We start from the raw sequence: 27,389 nt of genomic DNA, 5'->3' as shown, positions 1-27,389 counted from the left end.
TTTTATCTTTACATCAGTCAAGCTTGCAGTTGTCTCCTTCAGCCTTCAAAGAAGGAACTTGGTTCCAAGTTCTCTCCTCTCTCCAACCATTGCTCTGAGGGCTTCTGCCTTCTGAAGGATACATTCCATACCAACAGGAAAAACATGCCCCAGTCCTTAAATGCCATTAAGCTTCTCTTGTTGAAGCCCCTGACCACTCGTTCACAATGTTCAAGATGGCAAACTCAAAACAGTTTTTAGAGTTCCAGTGCAGATTCCTGCAAAGAAAGGGCTTCCCTACAGAGAATTCACAACCCCCACTTAAGCCAGCTGTTTTATCTCCAGCCCTCTGATGAAATACAGGGAGAAAAGGAGCACGAGAAAGTGGTACAGTAGATGTACAGCTGAAGCAATCACATGTTTACATTTTTAAAACACACTTGTGGAAACCTCTGTGCTGCTTTCACAGAAAAGACTGACCTGCCTGTTTCAATTTGGGCTGTAAACTAGAGACACATGGCAGACAAATACTAAATAAGCAAAGAGCTTTACATATTCATACGTATAAGTCAGACAGCAATTGTATTTTCCAGAAACATAGCTTTGAAAACCTTGCTCTCAGTAAGACTGGTTCAGTTCAGCTTAAAACTTTATGGCTTGTGGGAGAGAAAGACCAGGATGTTATCATTTCAGAAAAGAAAAGCATAATTGAGAGGCCTACATCTCTTAAAACTATCTGTTTTCTGCTGGAAAATACTTAAACTGCTGACAAAGTGGTTAAAGATCAGGCTTAGTTGTACCATGATCTTTTCAGCTCAGGTGGGAGTGGTTCTTGTCTCTTCCCTACTCATCAGATATCAATAGGATGCACAGGGAGGAACAAGCTGCATCACCACCAGGCTGCTGGGCAGAACAGAGAGGTTTAAACCTCTCCACTCACCCCACCCAGTGAAGGCTGGTCCAGTAGAACAACCAGGGCTCAGCCCTCCCAAGTAAAATGCCCAGCAATTGTTATTAAAGGCTCCCCTCAAAATCCTAAAGCCACTCTTGCATGCATTTCTACCAATTGCCTGCTCTCTGGCCAGTCAGCACTCTGCACCACTCACCTGTCTCCAGACAGGAGCTGTTTGAAGCATGCTCAGTACTGTTTCCTTCGAGGTCAAACCTCCAAACATTTCAAAGCACACTTTCTGTAGGCAGTCAGGGGGAGGGCATGGTTGTTAGTTTGAGCAGCTTGGGGGATTAAAATTAGTATTAGGTCCCTTTTTAACTGTCCTGTATCACACCTTTAAGACTAAACAATTCAGGCTGCAATCCTGTACATATCAGGGAGAAATCCCCATGGAATTTTGTAGGGCTTATCTTTGAGTAATGTACACTTTAATGTACGAGGAGAGCCACTGTGGTAGAATAGTTAGAGCATTGGACTATGACCTGGGAAACCACCTCGAGCTCCTTAGAGAAAAAGGTTGGATACAAATGTAAAGGTAAAGGGACCCCGACCATTAGGTCCAGTCGTGACCGACTCTGGGGTTGCGCGCTCATCTCGCATTATTGGCCGAGGGAGCCGGCGTATAGCTTCCAGGTCATGTGGCCAGCATGACAAAGCCACTTCTGGCAAACCAGAGCAGCACATGGACACGCTGTTTACCTTCCTGCTGTAGCGGTTCCTATTTATCTACTTGCATTTTGACGTACTTTCAAATTGCTAGGTTGGCAGGAGCTGGGACCAAGCAACGGGAGCTCACCCCGTCACAGGGATTCGAACCGCCGACCTTCTGATCAGCAAGCCCTAGGCTCAGTGGTTTAACCACAGTGCCACCTGGGTCCCTAATACCTGTGACTCCTTCCACACACTCTGCCCTAACCTCCTTTCTACAAGGTTAGAACCGGTCAAATAATCAAGAAAAGCTTGGCAAAACAACAGCTAGGTAAAGGGACCCCTAACCGTTAAGTCCAGGCGCGGATGACTCTGGGGTTGCGGCGCTCATCTCGCTTTACTGGCCAAGGGAGCCAGTGTTTCTCCACAGGCTTCCGGGTCCTGTGGCCAGCATGACTAAGCCACTTTTAGTGAACCACAGCAGGGCACGGAAACGCTGTTTACCTTCCTGCCGGAGTGGTACCAGCACTTGCACTTGACGTGCTTTCAAATGGCTAGGTTGGCAGGAGCAGGAACCGAGCAACAGGAGCTCACCCCATCGCGGGGATTCGAACCACTGACCTTCTGATCGGCAAGCCCTAGGCTCTGTGGTTTAGACCACAGCTCCACCTGCATCCCCCCAAAAAACAACAACAGCTAATTTTAGCTAATTTAATTGTAATGCAATAATAAAATGAGATAGTCAATGTGCATGTGTGCACACTTTGACTAAGAGTTGGGAATGCTGTTTGTGGGATGTGTTTTTTACGATAACAGTACATATGATGGTTGAGATATGTTGCATCCTTATTTGGTAATGTAGCTAATGAAATACTTGATCCTTGTTGAAAGTCACTGAAAGGATTCTTTTAGTCCTTTCAGAGTTCATACACTATTCCACAGTTTTTGTCTATTGTTGCATACATATATCCTTCAGTCCCCAATTCTTTTGCCTTTAAATAGCAATGCCCTGGAGGGTCTCGGGCAACGGCCAATGCTCCTCCCCCGCATCCTATTTCAAGACCTTAATGAAACAGCCAGGACCCAGAGCCAAAGTGGCTTGTGTTATGTACAACCAGATTCCATTTCCTAATGAGTCCCTCTAAATCTGCCATCAGATGATTTTATTGACTCTAAGATCATAATTAAGCAGCAATTCACTTTCTGGTTTGAAGTCTCGCACTCCTCAATCTATAGGTTTTTCAGATGACATTTAATAATCAGTAATTGAGCAGTGCCTGCCTGGGCTATTTCCATGAAATCACCCCAATGTGTGAAAAATCCAGACAAGAATGCCCTTGAAATTTCCCAGTGTCCTTTGACATTTATGTGGTGCACTAACAAACAGGAAATCAACATACTCACTGGTTAATCGACACAATGGAATATTTAATTGGTTCCCGATTAGGGAAGGTGCTATGATGCTCCATCACTGCCAGGATAAGTAACATATGTTGAAAATGTTGCTGCTTTTATTGGGTTCAAATCCTTTATTTTATATTTCAATTGCATGGTTAAGGGCCAAACTACACATTACACTGAAAATTGGTGACTCAATTCCCCAAAGTTCTCTCTCTCTTTTTTAACTTAAAAACAACTAGGTTGGGCTGTGAATCTAATCAGAGTAGTGCCCCAGGATGTGGTTGGGGAATACTGACTTCTTTCCTCCTGCATCATATTCCCAGTCTGTCTCCCAAAGCTATTGGCCCCATGTTGTTCTTGTGTTTTTTTTGGGGGGGGGGGAGAATAAAGTACTAAAGTGCATTACTGAAATAAATGCACTTTTCGACAATATTCTAATTTTTCGAGTTTCACCTGAAGAAAATTACATTTATCCCTATTGAAATTCATTTTCCCAATTCAGTCTTCTGCAGCATAGGCTACCACTCCCAGTTTGGTGTCATCTGCAAATTTGTTAAGCACCCCGTCAACACCTTCATCCAGGTCATTAATAAAGATGTTGAACAACAGGCCCAGGCCAGAACCTTGAGGAACTCCACTTGTCAATTTCTTTCCAGGATGACGAGGAACCATTAGTGAGCACTCAGTCAACCAGATACAAATCCACCAAACAGTTCCCCTGTCCAGCTCATGTTTTACCATCTTCCCTGCAGAGGCGTAGCAAGCCCAGGTGGTACCCGGTGTGAAATTTGTTTTGTCACCCTCCCACACCACTTTGCTGGGGCGCTGGCAAAGCTGTGTCCCCTTGGGAGCCATGGCTCCCATCCGTCCCCCTCCATCCATCCCTCCCTCCCTCCCTCCACAGCTCACTGTAAAGCGGCAAAGCGGGAGCTGCTTACAGCAAGCCAGGGTGGGAGGGAGGCTGGGAGGGGGGCTCCGGCTCACCGTAAGCGGCTCCTATTTTGCCGCTTTACAGCAAACCAGGGAGGGAGGGGGAGGGAGGGGGAGCCATGGCTCCCGTCTGCCCCTCCCTGGCTTGCTGTAAAGTGGCAAAGCAGGAACCGCTTACAACAAGCCAGGGAGGGAGGGGGAGCTGTGGCTCCACCTGCCCCTCTCTGGCTCTCTGTAAAGCAGCAAAGCAGGAGCCGCTTACGGCGAGCCGGGGAGGAAGGGAGGCTGGGAGGGGCGGGATCCTCTGCTCATGCCTGCAGCCGCTAACAGAAGATCCTCTACATGAGGCTGCAGCGGCGTGATGGCTCCTCGCACTGCCGTGGTGGGGCGCCGCCTTGTCACCCCTGAAGACGTGCTACCAGGAGTGCACCGCCCCACCCCCCACCCCCTTTGCGATGCCACTGCTTCCCTGCAAGAATATCACGGGGTACTTAGTCAAAAATGCTGTACTGAAACTAAAATATGCTATATCCACAGCATTCTCCAAGCTAATAATAATAATAATGATAATAATAATAATAATAATAATATTCCTCTGGCATGACTTGTCTTTGAGAAACCCATGCTTAGTCATCTTAGTAAGTCTTAGTAATAATAACATCCTTTTCTAGGTGCTCACAGATCAACTTTTTGACTCTCTGTTCCTGGTTGATGTTAAGTTCACTGGTCAGTAGTTACCTGGGTCTTTGTCCCATTCCCCTGGTCTACGTGGCAGACAGACAGTGGGCCAAGACGAAGTTGCAAGCCCAGAAGCCAATCCACACAAGCAAAGTCCAAAGATCAGGAAATGCACTCCAGGATCAGTCCAAGTAAGCCAAGTAAGCCAAAACCAAGCAGTCATGAGCCAATCAGTCCAGAGCCAATCTCAAAGTAGACACCCGTGAAGGCCCAAGGAGATCTCCAGGCGAGATCCCTCAGCATGGCCAGTTGAGCAGCCACAGCACCTCAGCTCTGCTGCCTTCGGATCCTGCGTCTGCTGATTGCAGCATCTGGGCTTGATGAGGCCTGTGACCCTCACCTGCTCTCAGCTTGCCCCAGCTGAGGAATCATAGGCCTCCTTCCCCACTTGGCCAGCTGGTGAACTAGGCTGCAGGCCCTGGCCTGCCTCCGCTTCCTGGAGTGCCCCACCCACTGTCCCCTATGTCTTAGGACTCACTGTGTCCATGGGGATGGGGGCTCTTTGGCTTCCTGTGCCCTAGCCCCTGCCCCCTCATCATCCTCTGAGTATTGTCTACGACCACCTCTCCTTCCCCATTCCCAGCTTGCTTCTGTGTGACCCACTCCCAGCTGCAACCCTCAACAGGATCCTCTTCCTCCTCCCCAAAGTCCTGCAAGTTCATGACAGCCTTCTTCTTTCCCCCTTTTTGAATATGGGGCATAGCTGCCAAGTATCCCGTTTTCGCCGTGAAAACCCCTTTTTTCCTACCGTTTCCCGGCGGTCTCCTGTTTAGGTTTTTATCCCGATATTCTCCCTTAAATCTGTTTCTGCCGGCGGCACATTTTTCTGGTGCCGCTTTGCCCTTCTATGGGCACCAGAAAATGGCGCCGTCGGCGCCGGAGGTCGCTTCTGCACGTGTCCGGAAACGCGTAGACGCAACTTCCGGTGGCGCTTTGCCCTTCTATGGGCACCAGAAAATGGCGGCGGCGGTGCCGGAAGTCGCTTTTACGCACTTCCGGTCATGCGTAGGAGCGACTTCCGGCGCTGGCGCCGCCATTTTCTGGTGCCCATAGAAGGGCAAAGCGCCACCGGAAGTTGCATCTACGCAACTTCCGGTGTCATGGGCTGCCGATCCCGGATTTTTCCGTCCAGGACTTGGCAGGTATGATATGGGGACATCTCCCCACCTCCAGTTCACAGGCCCTCACCCAATGGCGACATAACAGTAGCTATTAGTATGCAGCAGAAAGAAACAGAATCTGTCTCAGTAATGGACTATGTTAGTATGGCAACTCATGTACGGCAAAGAACACCATTAGGGAAGGTGTAATACATCCACTTTCGGTTTTTTGAAGTAACGATCTGAATTGTGTTAATGGATTGCTCATCATGACTTCATGCTGGATTGTGGCCTTTGCCAATTTGCCCCTCGGCCACAGATAAACCCTACTTTTTATTTTCAACATTTTATAGAGTTTTTGCATAGATCTCATAATGACAATACAATATGTGCACACAAACATACAAATAACATACACACACACACACACACACACACAGTATTATAATTTTCTTGTTTCTCTCATAAGAAAGTGTGTTAAATCCATAAGCATCAGACACAATATCTTTGAAAATTCAAATTTGCACCTTTGTTGTGGAAATGCCATTTTACAATTCTAAAATTTCCATATTCACTCTCAAAATCTTAGGTCCTGAATTTGCACAATGCATTGCCTAATGATTTGTTGAATTCCAGGGTTTCTCTGCCTGTTCCCGTTTCTGCTCAATTCTGTTTACACTTGGAAAGTATTGTTAATTCAACAAATGTTGACTGGCTTCCATTCTCTACCTTACGCAATTCCCCTTTCTCACATGCTAATACCAAAAATTAATGTTTAGGTTTGACATTTCCTAATTAGGTCATAATTTAACAGACCCACTCACAACGGTGGAGACTTGCTTAAAGAGATTGAATTGCCTACTTCAGAATTGGGGCAAGCTAGTTAATTTTTTGGAAAATCAAACCTCAGCAAATGGCATTTAGCATAGCGTAGGCATTGCAGCTTCAGTTTTTCTCCTTTGACAAATACTGTTCCGAAAAGAAAGAGACAGAAAGCACTTATACATACAGGCACTAGCACATAAAGCCTGTGTAATCCTTGAGGCGTTAGGCTAGTACTGTTCCCAATAATATCCTCCCATAAACATCCTCTCATAAATAGCACCTTTTTGAAGAACATCTGGAATCAGTATGGACGCTACTGCACTGCCCCCAGTTGAGTCTTTTTCTTTGTTCCATACCACTGTATGAAAGGAAAGGACAGAAAGGAAGAGAATTTGATTTTATATAATGCCTTTCACTCTCAGAGTGCTCTGCACAAAGCGCCCACTTAGATACCACAACTATATTTATTACCACTTTCACTTCAATGGCATGCATTGCCACGTCCTTTTGACACTGCAGGATGCCATGTGAAAAACATTTAATTAAATGCAGCAGGGCCAAAATAAGTGGGGAAACTGATCTAACCATCCCATTTAGCAAGAAAGAGAGGGGTATGTTAAGAAAAGAGAAGCAATAGCATCCAAAGAAGAATGTCAAAGGAAGGCTCTGAAAACAAGAACAGGTTTAAGATAGTCACAGAGCTAATACAATCAATCATTAACAATTCATAATTTAATGCAATGGGCATTACAAACAATGGGGAGTCTTTGTGGTGAAGATCATCTTTCCACACATCTGCACCTAATAAGAACTTTGGGGAAACAGAGGAGTTGTAATGTTTTCTCGTTCTCCTCCTTTCCCAGATTCCTAATCCATATAGAATCAGATAGCTGGAAAGGAGTTGGAAAGGACTATGGTGATCATCCCTGGGCTCAATGCAGGATGGATCTGCAGTGGATGACCCTCCAGCCTCCACCTTAATGTGGGAATGTTAGGGATGTGGATTAGGATATATTATTAGATAGATCCTATCCAAGCTTGTGTTAGCAAGCTTCCAATATTAGCAGAGTGACATTCCCCTTTTGTGCGCAGCAAAGCATGAGCGTTAGGTTTGTTAGAACCTCTGCAACAATATTGGTTGGTAAAGCAATTGCCTTTATTCACCCAAATGTCTCTTCCAAGGGCATAGTGAGAGAGGCAAGCCGTGTTCTTTTTGCACAGTAACTTTTGATCCTGTCGTGAAGTGAGATGGGAATGAGGATAATGTACCACAGGGGAAGGGCCATAGCTCAGTGGTAGAGGGAGCAGCTCCAGGCAGGACTGGGAGAAACCCTGAAGAGCCACTGCCAGTCAGTGTAGACAATACAGAGCAAGAGAGACCATTGGCCTGACTCTGTATAAGGCAGCTTCCTGTGTCCCTATGCAATATCCTGCCATTTCCCCAGGAAAGAAAGATAAGGATGAATGCCTAGGTGTGAAAGATTCTGGTCTCATTCCTTTCCCATGCACTCAGAAAGGGGCATTTATGCAAAAGCGAGCTGCCAGAAGTACCTTGGATGTGAAATGAGGGAGGAAATGTCATCAGGCTTATTCCCTCATTATGACCATTCTAAAATGTCAAAGTGGTTTGTTTGTTTGTTTTTAGCTGACATGGACGTGATGCAGGAGAGGCTCTCTCCTCCTTCTTACCCACATACTCCCCAAGCCCTGTAAAACAAAACACACACAAACACTTTGTATGTGAAGAGGGCAAATACATGTAAACAAAATTCACTGGCTCCCTCACCATCACATCCAGTTGGGCTCCAAGAGGTCTCAGTGGAGAGCAGCTTGGCAAGCCTTTTCTTCCTATACCCACCCCTGTATGTTTGCAATCAGCCTTCTCTTCCTCATCACACAAGATAGGACCATTGTTCAAGTGAGATCACATCCCTATCTCATAGCTGCCAAGTTATCCCTTTTTTAAAGGGATTTTCCCTTATGCTGAATAGGCTTCCTTGCGAGAAAAGGGAAAACTTGGCAGCTATGCTATCTCCAGTTGTAACTATGCCTAAGCACAGGTAACTGCATTTTCTCACATTCATCCTTTGCTGCCCTTTTCTCCTCCCCTCCCCTAACTCCTAAAATAGCACATTTCAATCACTGCCCTAAAAAGCTCTCAGTTTAAATGTTGATAGTGAAAGGAAGACAGCAGAAGGAGAGAGGTTCAAGGGCTTGAGCAAAGAATGTGAGCAACTGCAGTTTCATGCAATTTAAAAGTGCTCAACAGTGGTTGAATCACGCCCAGTGTTGTTGTTGTTGTTGTTGTTGTTGTTGTTGTTGTTGTTGTTGTTGTTGTTGTTGTTGTGTAAACTGTGCAGGTTATTGTGCATGACATTAATTCCTGTTTCAGCCAAAAGTCAGTCAAGAACTGCCTGACTGGAAGACTGCAAAGAGCTGTGGGAACGTCAACCACATTTATCTGGAACTTAGAACAGATGCTCCTGCTTAATTTTTTTCCCCAGAGTTGTTGATGGCAATTTCATTTCAGATCACAAGGTTTCGTTCAGCAAATTCTTTTATCTAGCATGCAGCCACAAGTGCTTAAGGGATGGACGGGATTGTGGTTCCACAGATTTGTGAGCAGAGAAAGAACCCAGAGGAACTCACAGGTACCCCTGGTGCCAAGAAAGATCCCTCTTGAGGGATGCATGTTCACAAGCTTTAATTTCAAGTGGAGTTAAGAACATAAGAAACCTGCACTGGATCAGACCAAACACTCATCTAGTCCAGCATCCTGCTTCCTCAAAGTGGCAAACCAGATGCCCAGGGGAAGCCCACAAGCAGCGCATGAGCACAAAAGAGTCATGTTGTCTCTGATGCAGGACCAAGGAGCCACTGGTAGCCTTTTCCTCCATGCATTTGTCTAGTCTTCTTTTAAAGCCTTTTGAACTGGTGGGCATTACCACGTCACGTGGCAGTGAATTCCACAGTTTAACATTTCTCTATGTGGTGCAGTGCCTCCTTTTGTCTGTCCCGACTTTCCTAACATTTAACTTCTTTGTAGAGCAGGTGTTTGTATTTCAAGCACCGGCAGAGATTTCCACAGAGATTGCTAGCAGAGCAGTCCCTTCATGATTAAAAAAGAAAAGAAAACTTGGTTGTGTGACTTGGCCTTCTATAATAGCTTCCTCCTGCATGCAAAGGAAAATAATCGTGAATATAGGTGTTTGTACCAAATGGAAAACAACAAAGTCATCTCTCTAGTTATGCACTTCTTGCCTGAGCAGGTGAGTACTAACAATTCCTACTATTACTACCACCATCACCACAGTTGTCTTTCATTAAAAAGGAAGAAAATATCAGATCACAGAGCTAAGTATCCAGACAAACCAATTAACTAATAAAGAGTACAGAGAATAAATGCTATATTCCTACAAATCTCCAGATATTGAGAAAAGGGTGTCATTTTACTGCAGCAGTATTGGTTAAATTATGTCCATTGCGAATCATCACCAGGTTTTTCATTTTCATTTATCTATTCCACAATGAATTTTTGTTTCAGCTGAGATCCTTGTGCAAACATTAGATAGTGCAAACCTAGAAAGAACAAGACACCAAATTTACTGTGGGTGGTTTTGCAGCAAGCTTAAAACAGAGAACAATTCTTTGTATAAGAACCCTAAGAGGGTTATACCTAGATCCCAAGGTACTCCTGCGGGGTTATTTAAAAGACTAGATCTTTTGCAAGGTTTAGAACTTGTGCTTAACATCATAACACTACCTAGAATGGAAATAGATGGAAGACAGTAAATATCCTACTTGAGCAGGTCACAATAATTTTGTGGGGTACCTTAGGCATCTCTGAATTTGTTGTGCATACAGATGAATAATTAAAAGGCTATATGAAGGATGAAAGCTTCCACGAGGCTGCTGCATATTAAGAACCAACCACTACGTAGAGCTGATTAAAATTCTACTTAAATTATTGGCTTCGGTAAGAACAAACTGATGTGCATCATACAGGGTCATTTGTTCTTTTTCTCCGGCCGGATTCCTAATTAAATCTGGCTGCAGAGATCGGCATGAGGGGAGGTGCTCCAGGCACATCGTCGCTCTAATATATTCAAGCCATACATCAAAGGGGTTCTGAACTATTAGCCTTGAAGAATAGATCTCGACCATGATGATTAACATGCTGGCTTCCTTGCCCTGGGTTCCTTTCTGATGCTGTCAAGCTGTTAACTCTTTGTACTTGGCTCCACCCATAGAGCTTCCAACTCTGGCAATGGACTTCAGTCCATCTTGGTCCGACAAGCCCATCAGCCAGGATTTGGACTCCTCTCTGTCATGAGGCAGAATTCACAGCAGGAAAAGGTTCTGCTTTTTAGATCACTTTTTCCTGCCCACACTCAGAGGCCAGTAACCAAATGTTTCTATGGATTACCTGACTAGGTCACCTGAAGTATTTTCAGGTCAGGTGCATACCTGGTTGAATCACATGTGGGTCCTGCTTGCATCACAACATGTAACTGCAGTAGCTGCAACATCCATCCCTTGCTACTCTTTTCCTTGCTATTCCCCCAGGTAAAATTTAGATTGTAAACTCACTGGGGCAATGACCTGCCTCCCCCCCCCTTAATGAAATTCTGTAAGCTACTTAGTATGCTGATGGTGCTATAGAAACCAGGTCATGTTGAGTTGAGTGAGGTGCCCCTCAGATTTACTTTCAATTGGAAAGTTTGCTTCAGGTTAAGTACACTTCAGGTTAAGTACGGACTTCCGGAACCAATTACACTCATACTCATAGCTGCCAAGTTTTCCCTTTTCTCGCGAGGAAGCCTATTCAGCATAAAAGAAAATCCCTTTAAAAAAGGGATAACTTGGCAGCTATGCTCATACTTCAGGTTAAGTACACTTCAGGTTGAGTACTCCGCGGACCCGTCTGGAACAGTTTAATCCACTTTCCATTACTTTCAATGGGAAAGTTCGCTTCAGGTTAAGTATGCTTCAGTTTAAGTACTCCACGGACCGTCTAGAACGGATTAATCCACTTTCAATGGGAAAGTTCGCTTCAGGTTAAGTACGCTTCAGGTTAAGTACAGACTTCTGGAACGACTAAACAACAACAACATTCAGTTTGAGGTGGATATTTTAGCTCCAGAATACCTTGCTGACCGGTACCAATGAGTGAGGGGATAACCGTCACATATGGAACATGCAGCCCATATTATCATGTTGAACATTATCAACTTGAGAAGTTTTTATATGGAGGAACATTAACCCACCACACCCACCCACAACTACATGCCTATAGTGCCATAGGTAAGAAACAAGTTCACCTCTTCATTGGCTACTAGCATGGGCTCCTCTGGGAGGAAGGGTGGGATACAAATCTGATGAACAAACAAACAAACAAACATACAAGAAACAGAATCAGACTACAAAATCAGGACTATAAAGATAGGGGCTGATTTGCTTCTCACAGATCCCCACTGAATCCTATGGAGCAAAGTATGCCTGAGGCATTGGCCTCAATGGAGGGCTGAGTGGAAAGGGTTTGGAATTATTCCTTTGTTTAATGCAGTTTTGACTAATACAATCATCATCATCAGTATCTCACACTAATTGGCTAGCTTTACAGGCTGTGTTGCACAGGTATATGGATAGGGCAAAACAGTCACTGTAAGGGATTTTACCCCAGGAAAATTCAGGTACTCTGCTTTCTCAAACTATCAGTCTAATATGTGTCCTTGATAAAACATGCTTCATTGAACTATAAGTTAATAACCCTTTTCCCTTTTCCCTTGATATTCACAATGCAGATTCCCTCCTCTTTGCCTTGCTGAGACTTTTCTCTGATTCATATGTTTAGAATAATTTTTAAAGTGATCTTCTCCCTATCGCTTCCAGCTGCAGATTCCCACCCAAATCCTGTTTTGAATTATTTAATAAAATACACTTCAAATTGAAATCATCTTTCCCTTTTGTCCTCCCCAAGCTACAGTTTCCCACACCCATCACTCCTTCCAGCCGTGCTTAATATGTAATTTATGTCTGAAATAAAAATCATCTCCTGCTGCTGCCTTACCCTTTCCAGCATCTGATTCCCACCACCACCACCCCAAGACTGAACCATCGGAAATACATAGGAAGACGTCTCATTTGCAGAGATGGAGAGATGTTTAATCAGGCCTTTCATGGCACACATCCTGAACACAGGGGCAGCTTGTGCCACACCAGAAGTTGGTGGCTCCCAGAGTTCAACACCAAGAGAATCTGAGATCTGAAAGTGACTGTGCTCTCCAACCAGTTTCCATCACTGCTGGCCATCAGTCATGCTGGCTGGGGAAGGGGGACGCTGTAGTCCTAAGACACCTGGAGGGCACTAGGCTGCCTACGCCTTCTTTAAGGAGCAACTGTGGGCTGGTTCAAAGAGCTGGTGTGCCCCATTGAATCAAAGCAGGTGAGGGGACATCAAGACAGGCACTTGATAAAATGAAGGCCTTGATTGTGTGAACAGCTGCCTTTCTGTAGAGCCTATCTAACATTCACATACACTAGAAATGCTTAGAGAAGAGCCTACAGGTTGGAGTGAGTCTCTGAGGAAAGAGTTACCTGTCTATTGTGTGCCGATGCCATGCACAGCTCCATGCTGTGGTTTTCTTACATGTCCCTTAAACTATCCCCTTTCTCCTCGCATTGCCCTCCCCAGTTTGTGATTTCATGTATTCCTCTAATGAGAAATGGAGTTTAGTCATATGTTTAAACAAAGGTTATTAAAGTTATTCAGTAGTGATCTAGCTCCATTTTCTTTGAACTTGGCACGGACATAGATAAATGTTTGAAAAGCATTATTTTGGCTTTGAGTGTACAGCACTGCATCTCAATAGTCTGACGACTGCCAAAGAACCGGAGACAAACAGCAAGTGCCGAACAATGCGTGCAGGGCTGTTTTGGCATGAACGCAACAGTCACACTCTTTGTTGCATGAGGCCATGAGTGAGTGATGCAAATTCCACAAATGAATATCAGGATACATTCTTTTGGTATACAGAGGGAATTCATTTGGGTTTTTTGTCCATCACTGAAGGCAGGGGTGGGGCGGGGCATGAGAGACAGAAAAGACTTAGAGGGTCACAAAGTGTTCTCTTTAAAATTCTGCATTAATGGAAAACATCAACCTGTAATATTGTTTAAAAATATTGCATGATCAAGCCTACTCGGGGATCAAGTTGCCAAATGTTTTCATTTTCACAGAGTTCTTTAATACAGCATCAATCACCTCTCAAGAAAAATCTTCTCGTATCGAGCCAAATATTCAAGCCAAAGCAGTAATTTATTTTTTAAAAGCTATTATGAGTATAAAGTTTAAAGAAATGGTTACACAAATCAAATCTATGATAGAGTCAGTTTAGTGTGCTAGAGTGCTAGACTTGGACAGGTAAGAATTCTCATTTAGCCATGAAGCCGAGTGGGTGGCCATGGGCCAGTCACGGACATTCCTCATACGTACCTTCTAGCCTGTGCTTATCAGAGAAGGATAGGACACAAATTAGATAGCTGCATGGATATGAGCACCAAGCATTGGGCTGAAAGTTGGGTGCTCACACTACAGGGCAGCGGCAGCTCTGTCTCTTCAGTAAGTTTCCTTGTGAAATACAACCCAGCATCCAATTTCTGTCTATCCATTATGTTCCCCACTACGTTGCAACAGAAAGGAGTCCAATGCAAAGAGTCAAGCGATGACAAAGTACAACTGGCCATGCTAGGCCATTCTATTTGATAGCTGGATGCTGACTTGGCACGATTTGAAGTTGATCTGAAAGTTAAGCCGAAATCCTTACAATACAAACTCTAAAAGAGTAATTGATTTAAAAAGAAACAAATAAAAAAGCAGCCATGACCAGGGGAACGTCTGAGGATAGCACCACTTGAACAGAAAAGAAACCAGACTATAAATTTACCGGTTACAGGTAGGTAGCCGTGTTGGTCTGGATCGAAGTAAAATAAAAAAATTCCTTCAGTAGCACCTTAAAGACCAACTAAGTTTTTATTTTGGTATGAGCTTTCGTGTGCATGCACACTTCTTCAGATACAGTGAAATGGAAGTTTCCAGGCACTTATGTAGAGAAGGGGTGGGGAGGGGTGGGGATGGGGAGGGGGGATCACTCAGAAGGGTGGTGGAAATGGGTGATTGACTGACTGATAGCTGTTGATGACCGCAAACGACTGCAAATGGTTTTGCATGAAAAAGCAAGGGTTGAGATGGCTGAAGATCGCTTATCATGTATAATGAGATAAGAACCCGATATCTCTGTTCAAACCAGGTCCCTCCATGGTTTTGAGCTTGGTGATAAGTTGCAATTCAGCAACTTCTCTTTCCAGTCTATTTCTGAAATTCTTTTGTAGTAAGACAGCTACTTTGAGATCTTGTATAGAATGTCCTGGGAGATTGAAGTGTTCTCCTACTGGTTTTTCTGTCTTCTGGTTCCTGATGTCAGATTTATGTCCATTTATCCTTTGGCGTAGGGTTTGGCCTGTTTGTCCAATATAGAGAGCTGAAGGGCACTGTTGGCATTTGATGGCATACACAATGTTAGAGGATGAGCAATTAAATAGTCCTGAGATGGTATGTTGGATGTTGTTGGGGCCAGTAATGGTGTTGTCTGGGTGTATGTGGCAGCAAAGTTGGCATCTGGGTTTATTGCAGGCTCTGGTACCAGTGTCCATGTTAAGTCTGGTGGTTGTATTATTGTGGGTGAGGAGTTGTTTAAGATTGGGTGGCTGTCTGTAGGCAATGAAAGGTCTTCCTCCCAGAAGGAAGGAAGAGGAAGACCTTTCATTGCCTACAGACCCAGAATGGGAGGAAGACCTTTCATTGCCTACAGACAGCCACCCAATCTTAAACAACTCCTCACCCACAATAATACAACCACCAGACTTAACATGGACACTGGTACCAGAGCCTGCAATAAACCCAGATGCCAACTTTGCTGCCACATACACCCAGACAACACCATTACTGGCCCCAACAACATCCAACATACCATCTCAGGACTATTTAATTGCTCATCCTCTAACATTGTGTATGCCATCAAATGCCAACAGTGCCCTTCAGCTCTCTATATTGGACAAACAGGCCAAACCCTACGCCAAAGGATAAATGGACATAAATCTGACATCAGGAACCAGAAGACAGAAAAACCAGTAGGAGAACACTTCAATCTCCCAGGACATTCTATACAAGATCTCAAAGTAGCTGTCTTACTACAAAAGAATTTCAGAAATAGACTGGAAAGAGAAGTTGCTGAATTGCAACTTATCACCAAGCTCAAAACCATGGAGGGACCTGGTTTGAACAGAGATATCGGGTTCTTATCTCATTATACATGATAAGCGATCTTCAGCCATCTCAACCCTTGCTTTTTCATGCAAAACCATTTGCAGTCGTTTGCGGTCATCAACAGCTATCAGTCAGTCAATCACCCATTTCCACCACCCTTCTGAGTGATCCCCCCTCCCCATCCCCACCCCTCCCCACCCCTTCTCTACATAAGTGCCTGGAAACTTCCATTTCACTGTATCTGAAGAAGTGTGCATGCACACGAAAGCTCATACCAAAATAAAAACTTAGTTGGTCTTTAAGGTGCTACTGAAGGAATTTTTTTATTTTACTATAAATTTACCGATATTGCTTGTGTTGCCAAGCATAGAGAAATGAATAACTATGGCCACTTTGACTGTCCATTTGAGTGCTTCCTTGTTAGATCAAAACACATAACCCAAAGATGCAGAAATGAAATGATAATGTACAACTTGAAAGGTCGGTGATTCTTGCACATTCCTATACATTTTGGTGGGGGTTTTTTTGACCCACTTGCCTATTTGTTTGACAAGAAGTTACAATATGATTAATGTTTAAGGTACGAGACTATAACAAGCATACCAACTAACAGAAAGTATTTGTTTGTTCCCATCAAACTTAGTGAAAGGTGTTGGTGATGTCTTGTGGATGCCCTTAAGAGAGGACCAGGGCTGTGAAAGATTGCCTAACTACAGGTATATGTAACATGAATTGTGTTGCTTTCAATCACATAGTTATTGTTTTTATTAAAATCAGACATGGAGGGGCTGACTTCATCAGGACTGAATGCAATACACAGGGAAGTTTAAACCCTTCCTTTCCACCACTCTGACGTTGATAACAATACATGCACACGTTGCATTTATATTGCGGGAGTGTGGGTGGGGAGCCCTCATAACAGGGCTAGGAGAGTTTTCCTTCCCTAAATGCCCTTAGTGCTCTGTCTTTACTACCACGCTGAGCCCAGGTCCCCGCTCTTCCTCCCATTCCTGACAACTGAGTGTGAGAGGGGTCTGCTTTCTGGCTTCAATAATTCTTTAGGAATGCAAGCTCACAGGCTTCTACTGGGTTTCCCATTGTTCTCTGGATGGGAGCCGGAGTTTGGCTTTGGCCACCTGATAGCAAGAAAAACATAAATAAATTGGAGCTGACAGAGAGGAAAGAAAGGCTCGGAATATGTCATGAAAGAAATGGCTAAAGGAACGGAGTATGAGCAACGACATATGCAAATTTCCATAAAACAGGTTAGCAGGAGAAATGCTGTTTAAATGAAGAAAGGTTGTGTTTTGGAACAAATTGTTGGAACTCAGCTTGTACTGTGTAGACTGAAAAGGATGTTTATAGTCAGGATTACATTCCAAATACATTGGATTGGGATCCCATTTGGAAGGAAGGAAGACTGGAGCCTATAGCTGAGCTGTTCTGCTTTTGGGAAGACTCCACTGAATTAGTTTTTGTTTTAACGCTACTTTCAGTAATTCTCAAATCTGTGTGCTGTGACACACAAGCGTACCAGGAGAGAAATGCTAAGGAACAAAAAGAAATACATTTACTGAATTGTAGTTCAGAGTATCTACCCCCATACGAGTCCTTCCACTGCATCTCTGTATGACTCACTGCTTAAGGCAGGCATCCCCAAACTTCGGCCCTCCAGATGTTTTGGACTACAATTCCCATCTTCCCCACAACATCTGGAGGGCCGCAGTTTGGGGGTGCCTGGCTTAAGGCTTTCCATCAACTTCTAGTGGAAATGGGTACTTTCTTCTGCTCCATCTCGGCAACGGATGCGGGCCTAGCTCTATGAATGAATGGGAACTGCTGTGCCCCACGGGCAAATAGCAGGCATGGGGAGTCAGTCCTTCTTTGTCTGGTCTGCCACATGGGGCAGGAGTGGGTCGACAGCAAAACTCTTTCCCAGCGCCATGGCCCTGTTTCGGCTCTCCCCCCCCCCAGCCTGGTACTGACAATTTGTGAAAGTAATATCTTGCTATCAAGGGCAAACCACATGAATAATAAAATGTTTCATTTGACCCTGAGATTGGATCATACATGGACACAGTAGCATTGTATTTCCTCAGAGGAGACAGCCCGGAGCAGTGATTCAGCCAGAAACATAGGGATTGGGCTCCTCTGAGGAGGCAGTTGATTCTTATTCTTAGATAGTTAAATAAACTCTTGAATAAAAAAATATTTTTTGTGTGTGTGTAACATTGTTCCTCCAATTTTAATTTAGAAAAAGAATGCCTCAGCCATTTGGGTAACAGTGCCCTAATTAATGTAGGGATCTAATTGCTGAGCTGAGAGGAAAAAATAAAATAATAGTTGCTTGAGAACTTTTACTATCTTTCCAAGTCCTTTGTCCATGATGAATAGTTCTGCAAAACAACGTTCTCAACTTAATGAAAAGCTGCCATGAACAGTGATGTATACCAGCCCAAAGTCTGCTTGTCAGGCAGGTATGTTAAAAACAAGATGCAGCTAAAGGAATAATTTTTTTTCTTGATTAGATAATGGCTTGGTTGAAATCCCCTCAGCTTCAGTGAAACAGAAGTTAGCAATTTCAGCCATATCAGATGATGCATCAATATTCTGTAAACAGAAGACTGTGCAACCCACTTCATTGAAAAGCCTTTTCCACAGCGCTGCTAGATAGAATCTCTCAATTTGAGAAGCAGTTCCATGAAATAAGACGTTTGCATGCAAAATCTCCCAGATTTCCAATGGAAATGTAAAACAAAGGAGAGCGAGTTCCCTTGGGGATGACACCTATCTTGGATTAGATCGTCTCTGATGTTCTTGCATCATATTATCAATGGCTTCAGGGAAATGAAACAGCAGTTTTCTTTCATGAGAACAAAGGCTTCCAGAGTTTTAAAATGATAATATATTTAAAGAACTTTTGTTCCTACTCTTTCTAAGATTTCTTGGAGGGAAAAACACACACAACTTACTGTATTTTTATTTGTCTATATTAATTATATTTCTGTTTTGTGTTAACAGAATTAGAATATTCATGTAAAAGTTAGTAGCCTGTTCATACTATAAGAGAATGTAGTCTTAGAGACTAGGGAATTTATCAAGGACGTAGATTGCCCATGTGCATGCACGCACACAGTTTATTTTTACTACCATTCAGTCCAGAGATTTTTGAACTAAAATAAATGTTATTAAATGATCTAATCCTCCGTTTATTTCTGCAGCTATCAAGGCTCTAATTTAGAAACCAGGCGTGCTCATTTCACTGCATAGGATCTCTGAAAGAAACAGTGGAAATGTGTTTAAGAGTATACAACCCGCCATGTTGAATCTGATGAAAGGCCTATGAAACACTGAACTCCAGTTCCAGTAAGGGCCAAGCCAACTCCCAGGAGCCTCACAGTAGGACACTCCCCAAAACAATATTGTTTGTCCGCAACCCAACATCTCATAATCAGGGTTTATGAACATGTCTTTGAACATGGAGGTTCTGTTTTAAAGATTGATGTACTCCCATCCAGCACTGGGATGCTCCAAGGCTCAATGAACTGGATGGATGATCGTCCAGGTATTACATGTGATTCCTTGGCCTTGACTGGAGCTGGACTGGGACCAGAGTTATCAGCTGGCTGGCTCACTTCCAGTACCTTTTCAAATCTGTCATTACCACCACCACCATCATAATCTGTCCCAAGAGCTATCACCAAAAGTTGGGGCATGTAAATTATGAATTACATGTAAATATTTCTTTTTATTTGTCCTTGAACCTATTGGCAATCATTTTCACTGAATGAACCTGCTGGTTTGACCAAAAATGCACAGTATGTGGTACAGTAAAGTCCTATGCTTATTTACTTGGAAGTAAATCCTACTGTATCCAGTGGGACTTCCTCCCTAACAAGTGTGTTCAGGATTACAGTCTGAATGTGTGCATTGGTTTACATGGCTAACTAGAAACAGTGCAGGCTGTAGAATTTGCATAGCTGGATTTCCATTTTTAGAGATAATTTGCTCTCCATTTTAGGACACATCCTGCAAACTGCCCTGAGATCTGTGGGTGTACAGAGGTATATAAATTTAATAAATAATAAATAATAATACAGTGGTACCTTGGGTTACAAAAACTTCAGGTTACAAACTCCTCTAACCCAGATATAGTACCTTGGGTTAAGAACTTTGCTTCAGGATGAGAACAGAAATCGTGCTCCCGGTGGCACGGCGACAGCAGGAGGCCCCATTGGCTAAAGTGGTGCTTCAGGTTAAGAACAGTTTCAGGTTAAGAACGGACCTCCTGAACGAATTAAGTTCTTAACCAGAGGTAAAGATAGGTAAAGGGACCCCTGACCATTTGGTCCAGTCGTGACCGACTCTGGGGTTGCGGCGCTCATCTCGCGTTATTGGCCGAGGGAGCCGGCGTACAGCTTCCAGGTCATGTGGCCAGCATGACAAAGTCGCTTCTGGCGAACCAGAGCAGTGCACGGAAATGCTGTTTACCTTCCCGCTGGAGTGCTACCTATTTATCTACTTGCACTTTTGGTGTGCTTTCGAACTGCTAGGTTGGCAGGAGCTGGGACCGAGCAACGGGAGCTCATCCCGTCGCAGGGATTTAAACCGCCGACCTTCTGATCAGCAAGCCCTAGGCTCAGTGGTTTAATGCACAGCGCCACCTGTATCCCAGAGGTACCAGAGGTAACACTGTAATAATGTGCTTTTGGTTATATATTATAGCACTCAAACAGAAAGAAAGGAAGCTGCCCCTTAGATGAGGCAGGAGGATGGCACATGGAACAAAAATTCCAACAAGAACCTGCTGGCATCTCAGATGTTCTGCTTGGCCTTGCACATATGAAGCCAAGTGATTTACAATAGTCGATGGATGTGAAGCCCGGATTTTGATGTGCTGCCTCACTTGCTCCACTGTGGGAAGTCTCAGACCTGAAGCACTGGACCAACATTTAAGAATGTTCTGTGAGGTGTATACATGCATATAGTCTGCCCACTCTATTTTTAGGCAATAGAATGATCACGTGAAGAAGGTAAACAGAAGCAGAGATTCATGCCCACAACCCTCTGTGTATGGGAAGGGCATGTAAGCTGAAGATTTTTTATTGTACTCCGTTGTCTATATAGTTTATAGCAGGGGTAGTCACTGTGCTGCCTACTAAATAATGCCGGGCTGCAACTCTATACCCTCCAACATGCCCCCCAAAACAAGCAACTTTCAGGGCCACGCTCTCACAGGCACTAGAATGGGACATCCCAGGATGCAATCAGAAGCCGAGGTGGCTTCTGTAATTCCAGGTTATCCTGCTTAAAGCAAGACACTTGAAGGGGATGCAAATCCTATTATCCTTGGCTATGGTGACTGGAACTGAAAGGAAATGGAATACAAAAAATCTGAAGGGTGCTGCGTCAGCTACCCTTGATTTCTACTGTAGCTTCTCTGCACTAGATCAGTGTGTGAACTGGCCCACAGCATTCCTAAGGAGCAACATGCAGCTCAAAGTCCACCATCATGATATTTTTTTTTTTTACAAAATGACGTGAATATCTTTAGCCTTCTTCTTGGCACTCCTCTCCCCCCGCCCCCCCCGGAGTGCTTTAAATCAAATCATGATTCTGTTCCAGTGGGGAAGTAGCCAATTGCTGAAAGGTTTGAATGAAATATGATGAGAGCACTGAAGGCAAAGCTTTGTTCTCAGCTTCTCAATGGACCCAGCCCAAATGGAAAGACTTCCGCGTTATCTGCCAAATTAACGTCCGGTACACACAATGCTAATGAGCCTGTTTGGAGGCACAGAAAAGGAAGTTTTCAGGGCGACTGAAGAGCGAATTGCTTGTTTTCCTCCTGGGAGGTGAAGAGTTAATGAAGGGGTGGGGTGAAAGCTAATAGGGAATTGGGTTTATGGGAAGACAGAAAAGTGGAGCATAATAGGACTGGAAGTATCCCCGAGATTGACATGGTAGGAGGTAATTGCTGGTAAATCCCTTCTGTTAGGTCACCCTTCTCTGTTGTCTTTGGGGTTGGGGAACCCCATCATTTCCACCTTCCACTTCAAAGGGCGACTAGCACACTTGCGAAGCAGGTAGGAGTGGCTGGGGCAAGACTTCACAACACAACACAACCTCTTCCTTTCATTCAGCCATTCATTCACTGAGGATGTTATCCAAGGCGTCCCACTTCAGAAGTGAGGCATGGTTTAGCAGAGAGAAGGACATCTCGTGCTCAAAGCAGCCCCTTTTTATTTCTGGGGGCATCGAAGTTGCCAACCAAATGCCATTTTTATTGACACTCAAAGCGCTTCTTGTATTCCGAAGTCAATAGCGCAATGCAATGGAGACAGTCTGTGTTTAGCCTAATCAGCGTTCGGACACTTAAAGGAAAGAACTTCAGCCATGCTGCCTGTGAATGAAACAGAGGCAGCTGTGTTTTCCCAGTCCCACTTTACCATGTGAACTCACATAACATACTCTAGAGTGGCCTAGTGAAAGGAGGATGAGCAGAGCCAATTAACACTTGGGGTTGTAGGCTGGAAAGGAGGTAATAGCTCATTGGAGCTGCCCAGATGTTATTTTCCCTCTCTTTTTTCAGGGGGGGGAAACCAGAAAACAGGGCATTCACATCTTTGGTAATTTCCGAAGGGTTAGATATGAGTCTGACATAGAGCTTGCAGGCCTAAATTGGGAAATCCACCAATTCTGCTCTTTAAGAAGCTCTCTATGCAAGTTTTTAAAGAGCAAATAGGAGGAAAGAAACATTCCAAACTGCCCTTAGATTTCTAGATGTAAAGAAAATGACAGAAAAGTATACACATGAAACAGAGTCATCAGATAACCTCCTGCTGAGTTTCCTCCTGATTGTATGCACAACCTTTGCAGACAATCACTGATGCTAAAGTTCTTGTTTGTTTTAAAACAAATCCAGGCAGAAACTAATTGAATCTATGGTGGTTTAGGTTACAATTAAGGGAAAAGCATAGCACACACATTGTTCCTAAGGAATTCCATAACAAAGAAAATATACTCCCCCCTTCCTACAACTCTTCATTTTGTATACAGAAAACAAAAACACAGCCAGTATATTGCTCTACTGAGGTCCAGACAGTTCCCCGGTTCATAACACGCCTGCAGTTGGTTCACATGAAAACTATTTTGAGCTCTTTATAAAATCCTTCATTTAAGGACTGCATTTAAGGATTGCCTTTATTCTTACGAATGGGTTTATGTGCACATATAATGGTTGTATTTCACTCATGTACATATACACATCATGGCCTAGCAAAGAGTAGTGAAGGTATAACTATAGATGATGATGATGATTATTATTATTATTATTATTATTAAAATTTATTTCTCTGCACTCCTCCCAGCGGTCATTCCTCCTCCGGTCATTGCTATGGATGCACCACTTGACTGTCTGTTTCGCCACACACTGCAGTTGTTTGCAAGGGATTCCCACACAGTTGATGCTACCAGTCTTCATGTCGCATTTGCAGTCATCTTTGTAACACAGAGTTGGTCTGCCAACAGCCCTAGTACCTGAAACCAGCTCCCCGCCGAGAACATCATTGGGGATCCTGCCATCTTCCATTTCGTAGGCATGACCAAGGCAGTGTAGACGATGCTGAGACAGAAGTACAAACATGCTGGGAATGTGGACTTGGGACAGCGCATCTTTGCTTAGGACTCTGCCCTGCCATGTGATACCAAAACTATTTCTGATACAGCACATGTGGAAGATGTTGTGGCAGCACGGCTGACTGTTGTAAGTTGCCCACAGCTCACTTCCACAAAGCAACATGGAAGCCTGGTAGACCTTCATCTTGGTATTGGATGTTAGCACCACATTCTCCCATACCCTTTGTATGCCATTGCCATAGCTGCCTTGCCAATATGCTTGTCCAGAGTCAATGGAGAGGGTGCTAGTAGGGTTGTCACTTTTGGTCAGACACAGGGGCGCCAGGTATAGGGGACCCTGTAGCTAGGGGGGTGGTGAGGAAGGCCCCCGCCAGAGGCGCAGGTGAGAGGAGGGAGCAAAATGGGCTAAAATATGTCCATAAACATTTTCTGTGAAAGAATTAATTACAAGGTGAAGTGTGTGAGGAATTGCCCGTTCTGCCCGGACACTGAGGTCCAGCGCCGAGGGTCTTCTGGCGGTTCCCTCGCTACGAGAAGCCAAGTTACAGGGAACCAGGCAGAGGGCCTTCTCGGTAGTGGCACCCACCCTGTGGAATGCCCTCCTACCAGAGGTCAAAGAGAACAATAATTACTAGACCTTTAGAAGGCATCTCAAGGCAGCCCTGTTTAGGGAAGTTTTTAATGTTTGATTTCTGTATTTTAATGTTTTGTTGGAAGCCGCCCAGAGTGGCTGGGGGAACCCGGCCAGATGGGCGGGGTATAAATAATAAATTATTATTATTATTATTATTATTATTATTATTATTATTATTATTTTGGAGGAGAGGCAGAAAAGAAGAGCTGATCACCTGGCTACGGCTCTGGCCCAAGGGGCTTCAGCCCCCTCAATGAGGCAATCCCCCAATATTGAGAGGGCCGCCACCCCCTGCCACTCCTGGGTGAGCCCTGGCATGCCTGGCAGGAGAGAAAAGGCCTATTCTCATGTTGCCATCTTCCAGACCTCTCGTGGTGGAGAAAAAAGGGGGGAGAAGAAACTGAAAGCTGCAGCAAAATACTCAGGTACACTGCTCTTTTCAACCTGTTAAACATGAAAATGGAAAATTCATAACGAGCTGGTTCCACTTGGGAACAAGACAGCAGAAGACAGACAACGCATCAGCAAACATTTGCTGGAAAATGAATGTTTTTTCAAGTCAAGAGATCCAAATGGCAAGATATGGACTCTGATTGTCCCGTGAAAGAAGTGTAACTTCTAGTTGCACTTAAAGCATGAGAACTGAAATTCCCAACCTCCATTTAGAGGCACCCTGCAGTGTCCTCCACACCACAGATTATCAGCCATTCCTCTTTCACAACATTCCCCTTTGAAATACACAATATTCGAAATACACAGTATTTCAAAGACTCCCGCTAAGGAAACACAGTTTTAAAGCTGCACAGCTAAATGGAATGGACACGAGATACATGAGATAATGTAAGGTTTTTGGAAGAATGTCTGAAAGGGAATGTTTTTCAAGCATCTGTTAGCTTTGGGTTTTTTAAAGCAACTTTTCCCAATTCATCTTACTGTGGATATGACCTCATCTCAGGTGGTTTAAGAAATCCTTTCTGAAATGTAATTAGGCAAGAAAAACATACACATTAAAACAGAAGGATTTGGAAGCCTGGCTTGAATTTGTAATAAATGATGCCTGGGGAAAGGGGTGAGCATTGCTGGGCTCCATAGCAGGAAAGAGGAAGGAATTTTTGAATGGGGGTGGGGAGACTGAACAACGTCCCTGGATTGCAAAGACAGCTGCCAATTTTAATCAAATATAAAACCCAAAGCTTATGTCCATTCTTTGCAGATCACTTATTCATGGCTCACACAGAACAATAATAATTTTTAAAAAAACCATTTGAGGGTAATAAACAGCCCCCCAAATGATATCATTTGATAGTTTGACCAGGATTAACATGTATTTCCAGTACCTTCAATTATAAATTGCTGCTTTGTTGAAATTAACTCTCTATATACTGATTCTTGTGTGAATTGTAGCAGAAATATAATGATACCTTTTCAAACTAGAAAACATCAACTACATTTTGCTTTTAGACAGTTCAGGTGTATTGTGAACATTCTGTGTTCCCTGACTCTTCCTCATTACAGTGTAGTTATAGAATTAGGTCTGCAAGAACTTCTGTTTCTAGTGTATCTGAAGAAGTGTGCATGCACACGAAAGCTCATACCAAAATATAAACTTAGTTGGTCTTTAAGGTGCTACTGAAGGAATTTTTTTATTTTGGGTGGAGTGATTTGTTCTTTTCACTGCTTGTGAAAGGAGCTAGGGGACAACTTACTTTTGCTATGCAGATTCCACCAAAATGGCATTCTTGTGAAAAAGGTATAGGTACCGCTATAGCGGGAAGGTAAACGGCATTTCCGTGTGCTGCTCTGGTTCACCAGAAGCGGCTTTGTCATGCTGGCCACATGACCTGGAAACTGTACGCCGGCTCCCTCGGCCTATAATGCGAGATGAGTACCACAACCCCAAAGTCGGTCACGACTGGACCTAATGGTCAGGGGTCCCTTTACCTGCCACGAAGGGACATGGGTGGTGCTCTGGGTTAAACCACGGAGCTTACTACGGCTTGCCGATCGGAAGGTCGGTGGTTTGAATCCCAGTGACAGGGTGAGCTCCTGTTGCTCGGTCCCAGCTCCTGCCAACCTAGCAGTTCGAAAGCATGTCAAAGTGCAAGTAGATAAATAGGCACCACTACAGCGGGAAGGCAAACAGCGTTTCCGTGTGATGCTCTGGTTCACCAGAAAGCGGCTTTGTCATGCTGTCCGCATGACCTGGAACCTGTACGCTGGCTCCCTCGGCCAATAACGCGAGATGAGCACCGCAATCCCAGAGTCGATCACGACTGGACCTAAAGGTCAGGGGTCCCTTTACCTTTACCTGCCACAAATCTTGGAAGTATTTATTATGTGAATTGAGCCCACCATATGGTAAGTGTTAGGCTGTGTCCACACCAGTGCATTCATGTACACATTCATGTACACATTGCTGTTGTTGTTTAGTTGTGTCTGACTCTTCGTGACCCCATGGACCAGAGCACACCAGGCACTCCTGTCTTGCACTGCCTCCTGCAGTTTGGTCAAACTCATGTTGGTAGCTTCAAGAACACTATCCAACCATCTCGTCCTCTGTCGTCCCCTTCTCCTAGTGCCCTCAATCTTTCCCAACATCAGGGTCTTTTCCAGGGAGTCTTCTCGTCTCATGAGGTAGCCAAAGTATTGGAGCCTCAGCTTCAGGATCTGTCCTTCCAGTGAGCACTCAGGACTGATTTCCTTCACTAAACCTCAGGAACAACTTTCTGATGGCAAGAACTGTCCGACAGTGCAATGGAATCCCTCAGAAGGTAGTAGCCTCTCTTTCCTTCCTTTAAGCAGAGGTTGGATGGTGATCTGTTGTGGATGCTTTTGTTGAGATTCCTGCATTGCAGGGGGTTGGACTAGATGATCCTTAGGGTCCCTTCCAATTCTACAATTCTATGATATATAAGTTTTTCAATATATCAGATTTGCACGAGGTAAAAATAAAATAAAATATGTGTTGCTCTCAACCAGGAAACCTGAGGTCCATCATGGGAATACCCATAGGTATTAGTTTACCTGTATGGGCACAACTTTTTATTTTTGAGACACAAGTTTTCTGCTCTATTAGATTTGCACACCACCACCACCACTACCACCACTAGCAGCAGCAGCAACAACAGTAGTTGTTTAAAAACATGTGTTTCACTCCAGGTCAGAAAGCCTGAGTTACTTTGTAGGCATGCATGCAGCTATTTTTTACCTACACACACACAC

The sequence above is a fragment of the Zootoca vivipara genome, chromosome 12, assembly GCF_963506605.1.
Source record: "Zootoca vivipara chromosome 12, rZooViv1.1, whole genome shotgun sequence".
Classification (NCBI taxonomy): Eukaryota; Metazoa; Chordata; class Lepidosauria; order Squamata; family Lacertidae; genus Zootoca; species Zootoca vivipara.
Note: the sequence above shows the minus strand (reverse complement) of the source record.